Below are 13,023 nucleotides of genomic sequence, written 5' to 3' on the forward strand. Positions count from 1 at the left end.
GCTGGGACTTCCTCTGAGAAAAACACGTGAGTTTGTTTTTTTGTCTCTCTCTGACCCACCATCTTCTCATCAAGGTCAACCAGTCAGCACTGCTGTGTCTGTTTTGTGATAACATTTATGGTGTCAGGCCATTTATGTTCAGATGATTTTAACAACATTGTGCTGTTGTAGAAATTGGGACCTGATGGCTTTAGCGATGTTTCCACAGATGGAAGAACCTGTTAGAAAAGACCATCTCCTCGGCCTCTGGAGGCAGTGAAGCCACCAAGCAAGGATCAACAGCTATCCCAACTGACCAATCAGAAGCCTACATGCATACTGGTGGGCAGGGTTATGTGGGAGGACGAGCTAAAATGGCTGATGCTGCTCTTCAAGATGGTAAGAATTTGTTACACTCCGTTACACAGTCATTGTTGCACTATGATAGTTAAACAGTATATTTCTGGTGGTGGTGGTGGTGGTGTTTTTATAAATAGAATTTTAGCAGGCTCAGATATTTACCAACTTTTTTGCACCCTTTGTGTTCTGCCAGTCAGGACACTAAGACTGTTGATCCTTGGATCCTTGGATCCTTTAGAGGCTGCCAGTCAGAAGCAGAAAGTGACATCATTGTCCTCACAGCAAGAAGGGCAGGAGATGCCTTGCCAGTCACCAGAAGGCCGTTCACACCTGGAGATGCTGAGGCATGAAACGAGGCCCTGCCAATCACGAGCAAGCATACGGCAGCGCATGATAAAAAATGTGGATGGAATCTTTCAATCAATGAAGGGGCTGATGAAAAACCTGCATCAGCTTAGGGTAAAGTGGATATATTACTCACGCTCTCTCAAACACACACACACACACACACACACACACTATCATTGCAGCTAGCTAGCACTTTCATGTTATGTTTTAAAAGTATGGCTTTGTGCACTTGTGAGATCCTGGTTAACTCCTTGTTTTCATTTTCATAGGAGATTGAAGCACTGTAGACTGCTCACAATGGTGAGAAAAAAGTCACCTGTCAGTCAGTTCAGATGACACCATCCATGCGTCTTCCTCCATTATCAGGACACCATCTATTTATCTTGGGTCGAGCGATGGTAAGTGTGTCAAAGAAGCAATTTATAAATACTGGGGCTAAATCTGTTTAATGCTGTACCACAATTCTTTTTGATTGTACCAAAAAAAAAGCTCTAGTCTGGAATCACTGGGATTATTTTGGGTTGAGTTTAAATGGAGCCCACTGTTATCACTCATAATCCGGTTTCAGTTGTGAACTGTCTTTTGTGATGTTTCTTTAACCCAGTCCCCCACTGCGAGTAAGCCTGAAAGGCTGGGCCAGGCCAGCACTGAATGCGTAGACTGCTCATGCAGTCCTCCACCAACGAGCTGCTCACATGCCTGGGTGTGTTCTTGTGCCGGCGTTGCTGCCTGCTGAAGGACCTGACTGCTGACGAGCCTGTGCAGTGGCTGCGCATTGTGGACCGCTACGTGACACTGACAGAATGGCAGGAGCAAAGCTTCCTCATTCCAAGCACCGTGGTCTTTCTCTACATGCTGTGCCGCGACATCATTTCAGCTGAGGCGGCCACCAAGGAGGAGCTGCAGGCCGTCCTGCTCACATGCTTGTATGTGTCTTGCTCCTACATGTGTGAGGAGATCAGCTACCCAGCCAAAGCTTTCCTGGTGGAGGAAAACAAAGGGGCCTTCTGGGCCCGATCCCTGGACATTGCTAACCGCATGAGTGGCAAGATGCTGCAGATTAACAATGACCCGCAGTATTTTTGGCAGGTCTTCACTGACCTGAAGAACAAGATGGTTCATTAAAGGATTAAATAATAAAATATTTTATTAATTAAACATTTTGTTAAAAATTAATTTTAGTTAAAAAAAAAAAAAAAACCACATAACTGCAAAGTCAGTTGTTATAATGTGTGATGTAATTTCTCCCCACCTAGTGTTATTACATCTCCTAATCTTACCAAAAATGTGCCACTTGATTATAGTTATGTTAACTTGATATCAAAGATGTCAAAAGCAGCTTTTAATGTCAGCTGATGGTTGTTGGCATAAGCATTTATAAATGTTCAAGTATGTTTATGTCAATTGTCATTAAGGGCTTATGTTGGAGTCATCTAGCACTCTGAACAGTGCCCTTCAGTAATGTTAGCCAAATTTCTTATCTGTACCATCAAATGAGCTCCACTAGACCTAATCTGCCATACGACAGCACTCAAACACTGCCAGTTTGAAGTGGTTCTGCTGTGCCCCACAACTTTAGATATGTCTCCCTATTCTGAGGGAAAACATTTATTTTCAGAAAATGAATTCTATACTCAGCTCAGCAGTGAGAATACTGTGAAGTAAGAACTGAAGCCTGAACCAGGCCTAAAAGCTATTTAACTTTGTGGCTCAAGGTGAAGATGCTCTGACATGCAAAACAGCTCTCTGATGTATTGTGGTTGGGTGGAATGAGTCTTTGATAACTAAGATTGTAACTAAGATTGAAACTGCTCACTGCACTACAACAAGTACACAAGGTGTAATGAACTTGCTATGAGAATGATCTCAGTAAGTAACTCAAAAAGGATAGGCTCATCATAATGCATTAGCTAACATTCGGCACTAACGTTAGAAACAGAAAACGTTAGAAAACGGTTTTTTTGTAACGTTAGAAAAAAGATGTACAGTTCTAACAATTTATTTAAGATGCCACACCTTAAACATTTAAAGTTATTGTTATTTACAGTAAATTTATTATAATGCAAAATAATTTTAAATGTTATTACAATGACCTCATGAACTATTGCACAATTATTTTACAAGGGACAGACTGATTGAGTAAATTTAAAATTAAGAAAAGCTTAAACAAATTTTAAACAATACAGAAACTATACATATAGAATATAAAAAGTTAATAACAACAATCACAATAATAATAAGAATAAGAAGAATAATAGTAATAATACAAACAAGGATGACAATAACAATCACAATAATAATAATAAAGTCAGTGTCTTCGGCTTTTCTTCTTAGGCTGTTCAGGCATGGGTTCTCCACTCATGTCCACTTCAAAGTGCAGCACGAAGCTGTTGAAAATTGGAGTAGAGAAGGTCTCAGTCACGTTGAACTGTCCATCAGGCTTCACTTCCTCTCGCAGAGTCGGACAGAAGAGTGCTTCCCACAGGCGCTGCTTGATCCTGCAGCCCAGTTCTAGGCTGTAGGGCTTGGCCTGTCCGGAGGGACTTCAAGTTCAAGTTCAAGTTCAAGAGGTTTTATTGTCATTTCAGCTATATACAAGTACACAAAAAAAAACACGACAATGTTCCTCCAGGACCATGGTGCAACATAAAAACAACAGTGCAACAGACAACATGCTACACAAGTGCAAACAGTCCAATATACTGCAAAATGTCATTAAATAAACATTAAATAAACAATAATAAATACAGGACAGGACAAATACAAAATACAAAATGAGTAGACAGTGCAATTTAGTACAGTACACAGTACTGGGCATATGTAAAGCGAGTTGTGCATAGCAATCAGTGATATGCTACCCTGAACATAGCAGTCACCGGTAGCAGCCAGAACAGTTCAGAGTACAGTGCTGGTTTAGTACAGTACTCTAGCAGCAAGTAGGATAATGTGCAAGACTGCAACAGGAGTGCATAGTTTATTTGTGTGACGTTTGACTTCAGCACTAGTCCAATGCAAAACAATGTGTGAGTGTCTGTATAGATATGTATGTATGTATGTAGGTACGTATGTATGTGTGTGTGTGTGTGTGTGTGTGTGTGTGTGTGTGTGTGTGTGTGTGTGTGTGTGTGACTGTCTATAAGCATGTATAAAAGTGCCCATTTTGGAATCTGAATTGGAATTGGAGTTAGCCAGAGTTCAGGAGTCTAATGGCTTTAGGAACGACACTAGCGTTGATTTTGATTCTAGCCACAGTTCTAGTAATAAGCAGAATTACAACTCTGCATGCAAAGTCACTGAACGTTTGACTGTTAATTCTGTAGCAAGCATAATTGAAAAAATTACATGTCCTAAATGCATGTGTCGTAAATACATTGACATTAGTATTTTTAATTAATTTCTAACATTCGGAGACATTCAGAGGTGTTTCTATTAGGCCCAGAGTTAGCTAGGTCCCCACTGTCTAATTACTCAATGAACCTCAATGGTCTCCCAATCACATCTTATCTAACGGTTAAAGATCTTGGAGTTATGGATCCCACTCTCTCGTTCAAAGCTCATGTAAATAAATAATGTTTCTAGGACCGCCTTTCTCCATTTTTAAATTGACTTTATTAAGAAAATTCAATTCAATTCAATACAAACCCTCCATCACAAAAACCTCACAAACAATATCTACCAGAGGACACAGACTACCTTCACTCTATACATTAATAATTAACAATACAATTTACATCTGTAAATTAGGTATACATCCATTTATATGTCAAAGAGTCCAGGGAATTTTTCCTCTCATATCAAACGTCTTCAACCTTTTTAACTCACACACAATCTGTTTAAAAACTATTTCTGCAGGTATTATACATTGCTCAATAATCATCTTACATCGTGTTTTCCAAATCTTCGAATTTGGCACACAAACAATCATCCAACAAAGGTCCTTCACATTCTCAGTCAAATTCTCATTAAACACTCCATACATAATACTTTTCCTGTTATGATCCCATTTAAACCCAATACCTTTCATTTTCTCCCAAATTTCAATAGTCCTTGTGCACTGCAGTAATATATGTTCTATCATTTCATCGGCTATGCAATTTTACATCGTACAGGCAATCTTCCAACAGATATAAGCCATGCAGTATCTCAAACATTTTCCGAGATACTTTTAGACTGTACATTTTTAACACAGGTTTCACATTCTGTCACTGTCAGACCCTTATAATTGACATTCCCCCAAAATCACAGTCTTGTATTGTTTTATATATCATTTTATTTGGGGACTTATTCCAATCAATATTAAGCTGCCTATATTTAAACAAAAAATCTCTATATAGTAATTTAAAATAAGGAGCATGTTTCCTTGACTTGCCTCTTTTCTTTCCACTGATTTACATCTCCTACCCAAATTGCTTTCCGAAATATAGCTTTCGTTACATTTTTGCAAAAGGCATTTTCTAATTTCTGAGCTAACTCAACTCCCCCTAATCCGCCTTTATCTTTTGACTTGTACATAATTTCCCTTTTTGTCACTTCTGTTATTTCCCCAAATAAAACGAACACACATTTTATTCAACCTCTTAATACATTTCTCATCCGGAGGGAAAACCATAGCCAAAAACAACAATTTCGAAAAAATAAAGGTCTTAACCTCCTGTATTCTAGTCTTATAGTTTGACACCCTCCATTTTCCCAATTCTAGTTTAATTTCACACTCGTTTTTCTCCCAATTCCATTCGCTACATCTACCATTTACTACCATCAAACCTAATATTTTAATTTCATTTTTTATTTCTACATCTATTAGTACAGGTTGCCCATCTCCTATCCATACCCCTTCACTTTTACTTTCATTTAATTTTGCTCCAGCCACAACTTCATACATTTCAAAGTGCCTTTTAACTATATGAAACTCATTTTGATTCTTGACATAAGCCGTCACATCATCTGCGTACGCAGATATTTTCCATCTTTCCATACCTAACATGTGAACACCTTGTAATTGCTGATCATTTTTAATTTTATATAATAGTGGGCTAATAGCGATGACATATAATGCAGCACTCAATGGGCATCCTTGTTTAACCCCTCTATGTATTTCAAAATCTTCAGTTAACACACCATTAACATTCATTTGTACTTTTGATTTACTATACAATAATTTAATCATATTTACAAACCTCTCTGGAAATCCATAATGTTCCAATGTACACCATAAGTAGTCTCTAGAAATATAATCAAAGGCCTTTTTCTGATCCAGTCCTATTATATAAAAATCCCTCTCAGACCCTTCAATAACCAAACTCCTTATTACTCCTAAACTATCCCACATGTATCTTACTCTTATCGCACATATCTGTTCCAACTCTATGATATCATTCAATATTTCTGACATCCTATTAACAATTATTTTTGCACAAATTTTGTACTCCAAGTTTAATAGGCTGACCTGTCTCCAATTATCCAACTTACAAGGATCTCCTTTTTTTATATATTAATGATATCACACTATGATAAAATGAATCATGCAATTGCCCCCCATCTAATGCTTCATTAAAAACATCAGCTAGAAGATCAGCAATTTCACTAACGCACACCTTATGAAATTCAGCAGGTAAACCATCGGCTCTAGGATTCTTGCGTGGGTTTCATTCCTCTATTGCTCTGATAACTTCTTTTTTCCTAATTAATTCTTCCAACTCCTGCAGCTCCTCCCCTTGAATTCTAAAATAATCACCTGGAATGTAAACCTAGCCGAGGTGCAATTTGTAAAAGGACATTTTTTTTCTCTCAGAGTTAGAAATCTGGAGAAATAAATATATTAATTTATTACCCCCCATCAGAGGACCTTTAGAGCTTTATTATTAAAAAAAGACAGACAGATGAACAGAAAAACGCAAAATGTATATAGAATATTTTTAAGTATTCGCCATCTGCACCATTACAGGAATGATGTGTGTGTGTGTGTGTGTGTGTGTGTGTGTGTGTGTGTGTGTGTGTGTGTGTGTGTGTGTGTGTGTGTGTATGTATGTATGTATGTATGTATGTATGTATATATATATATGGTTATGTGCGAGTACATGTATGTTGGATTGTATATGTACACGTATTAGAGTGTGATATTTATCGTTTATGGATTGGCTCTGTATGGATTTTATCAATGGTGTCCAGTCTAGATGATCGGTTCTGTTATTGATTAATAATTAATAGAATTATTCTATTGATACATAGTCTATCAATAGATTTTTCTATTGGGTGACACTAATATTATTTTTTGTTTTCCAGTTCATGAGTATGTTTTTTTTGTTTGTTGTTTTTTTGCAATAATATTTTTATTATATCAATATAATAATGTTATACATAGTATCCTGTCATATTGGTTGATGATATATCTCCTAGGAGAAATAAAGATGGTGTTGGATGGATATGGTTATTTAAAGCATGGGATATGTTGGTGATGATGACTTGCCAAAATTGCTTGATAGGTGTGCTCTGCCACGTGGTGTGAATGTAATCGTCAGCTGTGTTTTGAGTAAAATATGTACAGATTGCTGAGCTTGTGAAACCAATTTTAAACATCCAATGTGTAGTATAATGTACTCTGTATTATTTTGTACTGAATGCATTGTGGGTTAGTGTTGCTGTCATGTGGTAATTATTATTACACATTTTAATCCAAACTGTGGCATCGGGGGCTAGTAATAAATCTTCCTCCCATTGTCTCGATGGGAGAGTAACTGTGAGATTTGATTTCACTATTATTTTGTATATCTTAGATAATAGGTTTTTTGAATTAAGAATGTTTGTTTATAAAATCTGATATGGATGTAGGTATCGGAATTGATTTTTGAACACATAGGTGATCTTAGCTGATGGTATTGTAGGAACTGGGGCTTTCTATACCATATTTTGGGGCTAGTTGTGGGCGTGACATGAAAGAAGTCTTATGATAAATATGTTTAAGGTGTGTAATGCCTTTTTCTATCCAAGAGGTAAAGTTTAATATTTTTGTTCATGGTAAAGTCTGGATTGTTCCAAATGGGAGAATGACTAGTTTGTGTGAGTGTGGAGTTTGATATCTTGTGGAATTTCCACCAGACTGTTCGTGTCATGGCCTCCTTCAAACTGTTGAAACATGGATATTTTTGAATATGAGTCTGGGCACATTTGAAACACCTGCCGCAAACATTACTGACATTATTTCTTGTTTATGTGGTTGGCTGTGTTTCTCTAGTCACAAGTACTTCTGAATGCTCCTCCAGAGCACCCAGAAACCCTCATAGTGGGTTTCTCAACTTGCTCAGACTCAAATCTGAATATCGGCGTCTGAAACATCTTGGAGAGGAACAAAAAACACAACACATTTGATTAAATTGTTCTGGTCACCGGGACCGGAGCTCAACCCAGTGGAGCAGGTCTTGAGCTCAGCTCTGGTAAAGGCTACCAGTGCACTGAAGGGGTCCATGCTCTAAACTCTGGGGTCCCGTCGGACTGACGCGTTGGGAAAGCGGTTTCTCTGTATGCCCACTCATGATGAAAAGATTGTGAATCTTTTATGTGAATGTTTACGTAAATATGAGATTTTACACTCAGAATGTAAATAAAGGTAAGGAAATAAACACATTGTAGTTGATGGTGTTAACAATACCCAGCGTTAGCCTACTTGATCGAATAAACTAATATTATTAACCTATTAATAATACAAAAAAAAAATCTGTATTAACAATTTACTATTTGCCATACAGCTCTGCCTTGAGATCTGAAGTAAATGACTTTATGTAATATAGAATGTAATGTGAAAAAATAAATTCGGTAAATTCTGGCTTTAAAAAAGTTCTTTCAGTGTTACTACCACCTGTTGTAGATCGACAGTCACACACCCCCTCTGACAGCCGTGCTGGGCGGTTGAATGGGGTTTGTGTGTATAGGATATACTAATACTGGACGCTGCAAGCAAACGTGCGGCCACATGCTCTACGTCGGCACTGCAACGAGTTGGGGAGTATACGGCAGGAGGAGAGAGAAAGCTTCGACTAAGTGCATCCTCACCTGGGCACACTCCACATCATTTCCCCTTATGGAACATCCATACCTCCAGGGCACTACGCTCCATCACTCATGCCCAGCACAGCACATACTCACCTGGACACACTCCTCACCATGTCCCATGCTACATTCCGGAGCTCCAGACCTCCAGGAATGCAGCGCACCAGCCGACCCTTTAGGGACCACACTTAAGCCCCCCTCCTCGGGCTAAACCTCTTAGATTGGATCAAGGGCTAATTTTCAATGGATCGCAGCAACGTAGCTGCTCTGCCACTCACAAGAACCTGGCCCAGAATCAGGTCATTTAAGGTCAATTAGCACCAGGTTCTCCACAAACATGCTTTGCAGCTGAATCCCTGGTCCGTTCACACGTGTCTTTGCTCACTGGGGTCCGGGAGGATTCTGATTTGGAGGCGTTCAGTCATAATCCCACACGCACCAAATGTCTGAACCTGCGGTTCCTCTCATACTGAGCAGGATTACTGTTGCAACATCACATCATCAGTAGGGTAAAACTAACCTGTCTCATGACGGTCTAAACCCACCTCACGTTCCCTGTTAGTGAGTGAACAACCCAACGCTTGGTGAATTCTGCTTCGCAATCATGGGAAGAGCCGACATCGAAGGATCAAAAAGCGACGTCGCTATGAACGCTTGGCCGCCACAAGTCAGTTATCCCTGTGGTAACTTTTCTGACACTTCCTGCTTAAAACCCAAAAAGCCAGAAGCCCCATTTTCACGGTCTGTATACCTACTGAAAATGAAAATTAAACGAGCTTTTGCTGTTCTGCTCCATGGGAGGTTTCTGTCCTGCCCAAGCTCACATTAGGACACTTGCATTACGCTTTGACAGGTGTAAACCCCCCCCCCCCCAGTCAATGAAAACATTTTTAATATCTGTGGGAAAAGAGGGAGAAATGTATCCAACAACTTTCTTTTTTAATGTGCAACACAGTCAAAATTGTGAACTCATCTACATGCAAAAACCACAAAAAGCCTTTACAAACTGGAAACTCTTACTGCATAATTAAAACATTATACAACTTAAGAAAAAACATAACATAAAACATCGGTAAACATGAGAATTCAAACAACAAAATGAACCAAGCTTATCCAAACTGAGAAGTAACAGCAGTAACTCTAGGCATGACCCATGGCCTTGCGGTGTGGTGGGCCTCCTCCTCCATGTTGTTGTTGTTGGGGCAGGGGAGAACTTCGGCAGCACCGCAGAACGGTTCGGATAACCCTGGTACCAGCACGCTGTAGTTGACACAGAGTAAGCCATTGGTGTTGGTATGATAGCGCACGTTGTAGAGTGGCACGCCGAACCCATACATTTGACACAGGAAGTGCACAGCATTGCACGTCCGCGAGAAGTGCTGTGGGCGGGGGTCGTGGGAGGCCGCCCCCACTGACTGGAAGCGCGTGGGTGTGAGAAGAGCCTGGCGGACAGGTGTAGGACCCGGAGAGGCGAAGGCGCCCACTTCTTCACGCTCGTCATGTCTGCGCTTGGAGCTGCCAGAGAACCAGTGGGCAGTGATGAAGATTACTCATATAAACCTTACTCATATAAACACCACCTGGATTGGCTTTGACATATTCAGGTGGATTTGGGCATGTCATCCAAAGCACACAGAAGCAATAATCTGTTAATACACCATAATTCTATAATCCCAACCCATCAATAAGAACCCTTAACGGCAATTGAATAGAGAAGGCAGCATACCGTACTGAGTCTGCATTGTCTAGGGTGTTGGAAATTCAGGTTACTGGCCATCATAAATACATTCCAGGTTTACAGTTAATGAGAGGGAGTTTGGTACTCCATCACTACACCTACAAGACAGTCTATAAGGAGGCCACACTCTAAGTGATGTGAAGGCGTTTACTCCAGACCTTTTTGTGTATTAAATGGGTTTGTTCTAGACCTTTGCTAGCTCTCTAGTGCAGGATCTAATAACGTAATGACAAACAGCTGGCTGAGAAACAAGCAGCCATGGGGCCAGTTACTCATGGTCCCGTTAAATAAGAGGATTCAGAACAAACTGAGCAGTTATTATTGTATAGTTCATCCATTATTGATGTTAATTTCTCAAATTAAAGATGTGGTTTTGCAGCTTAATCTCAATGGAATTTTTTAAATTTAAAATGCTCTGAGTTAGACTACAGAGTCAGTACAGCATATGTGTGTGTGTGTACACATGTGCATGTGTGTGTGTGTGTGTGCGCGCGCGAGTGTGTGCGTGTGAGCACGAGTGTGTGTGCGTGTTTGTGCGTGCGTGCGTGCGTGCGTGTCTAATTGCGCACAAACGTTTCTTGTGCAATGTGAAAAAACAAAGAGCTAGATAGAAAAAGAGAGGGAGATTGATCAAACAAGGAGGGAGGACCTAGCTAAGCTAGGACTGAGGGGAATGACTTCAGGGCAGAGGTGGGTAGATGAATGGCTAAGATGATGGACTGTTGGATGGACTGATGGTGTTCAGTGTAGACCCAAAACAGGGCCTTAAAATCCAGCCTTAGGGGAAACCCACTTAAAGACAGACAGGTGAAGGTTGTAGGTCACATACCTACAATGGGCTTCCCTCACTGTCTATCCATCGGTACGTTACCGATACATACCTGTAGATGGATAAACAGATACATACATAACAATACATACCTATAGAGAGATAGATACATACAAACATACATGCACACAGAAAGACATAAAGAAGAATTTTAGGTCTACCTTTGATATCGAAGAAATCAAGAGTTGTCCTAACTATCACACACACAGGCACTAGGTTAGCTAGCTAACTATTCGACGAAACTGAGTACACAAACGCTATGGTAAAAACCTGTGTAAAAAGACCAAAACCTGAAGTAAATTGTTAACTGGAGATGGTAAATGTCATTAATGCATTATGAGCAAAAGATAAACTCGTATGTCAAATGCACCACGAAAGAGCTTAAACGTACCGCTTGTCTAAACAGACTTTTGGGGGATATGAATAAGCATAAAACAGGCAAGTAAGACACATGAAAATGACCATTGCCGGATTGAAGGAAAACTGATATTCAAGTAAATTATATTCAAAGGTATTTCAACTCGGACATCACCCCCGTGTGGTGATCTGTGTTAACTCTGAGTGAGCATGTTAATAGAGTTATGGTCAGTGCACAATATTTTCTTTTTTAACCTATCTTCCCTCCTTTTTTAAGCAAAGTAAAAGCCAATGTGTGGTGTGTGTGTGTGTGTGTGTGTGTGTGTGTGTGTGTGTGTAGGCTCATAAAAAGAATAACTGGAGTAAAATATACTGGATGTGGAAGCATGTTCTGGTTCTCCGGCAGCACTAATTGCCAGGAAAGCCCTGCATGCCGCCAAGTCCAGGTCTCTACACCTCTGCACTGTTTCACTCACACATCAGCATGTGGGATGAGCAGGACTAAGACCTTTGAGGGATTTAACCTTTAAGAGATAATCTGTTCAGAACATCCTAAAAAATTTTAGGAAAGTTCTTAAGGGCTATGGTAGTGTTATTCAAATGAGTTCATGAAAGTTTGTAAGGGTTACATTAGGGTTGATCGAAAGAGATCATTCCAAATGACCTCTATAAGGCTTCATATAATAAGCGCTTTTAGCCTCACAGATGTACTATATCTGTATCCTTTAACAGCAGGCTAAGCTTCACACCACGTCTCTTCTGCCCTCAGGCGGTTGGCAGATGAGATGCCTAAACTGCAGGACTACCTGGAGAAAGAGGACATTGAAAAGAAGCTTCTGAGCCAAACCAATGAGGAGCTGCTCTGTAAGTAAAATATAAATATCTGTAAATATCTGTATAATATGTAAATAAAAGGAAGATGTGGTTGCATAGTGTAGTCATTTGATTATAAATAATCTCATAATAATCTTATCTACAAATTCTGCAGGAGTACCTGGAGAAAGAGGACATCAAAAAGAAGCTTCTGAGCTGAACCAATGAGGAGCTGCTCTGTAAATAAAATATCTGTATTATATGTAAATAAAAGGAAGATGTGGTTGTATAATGTAGTCGTTTGATTATAAATAATCTCATAATAATCTTATCCACAAATTCTTACACATTTACATAGTAACATTCACTCATATACTCAAATTCCATATCATACATAGAAAACGTCCACCTCATCTATTTCAGTTTTTTCCTGATCAATAATACAAAAAGAAAAAAGAAAAAAAGTGAACAGCACCCTCTAGCGATGAACCTCAATTATTTCAAGCGAACTAAAACATGGCTAGGTTAAATCGGCGTTATCTTACAGCTAGAACAA

This window comes from Electrophorus electricus, unplaced genomic scaffold, assembly GCF_041902795.1.
Source record: "Electrophorus electricus isolate QZ-2024a unplaced genomic scaffold, ASM4190279v1 Scaffold27, whole genome shotgun sequence".
Lineage (NCBI taxonomy): Eukaryota > Metazoa > Chordata > Actinopteri > Gymnotiformes > Gymnotidae > Electrophorus > Electrophorus electricus.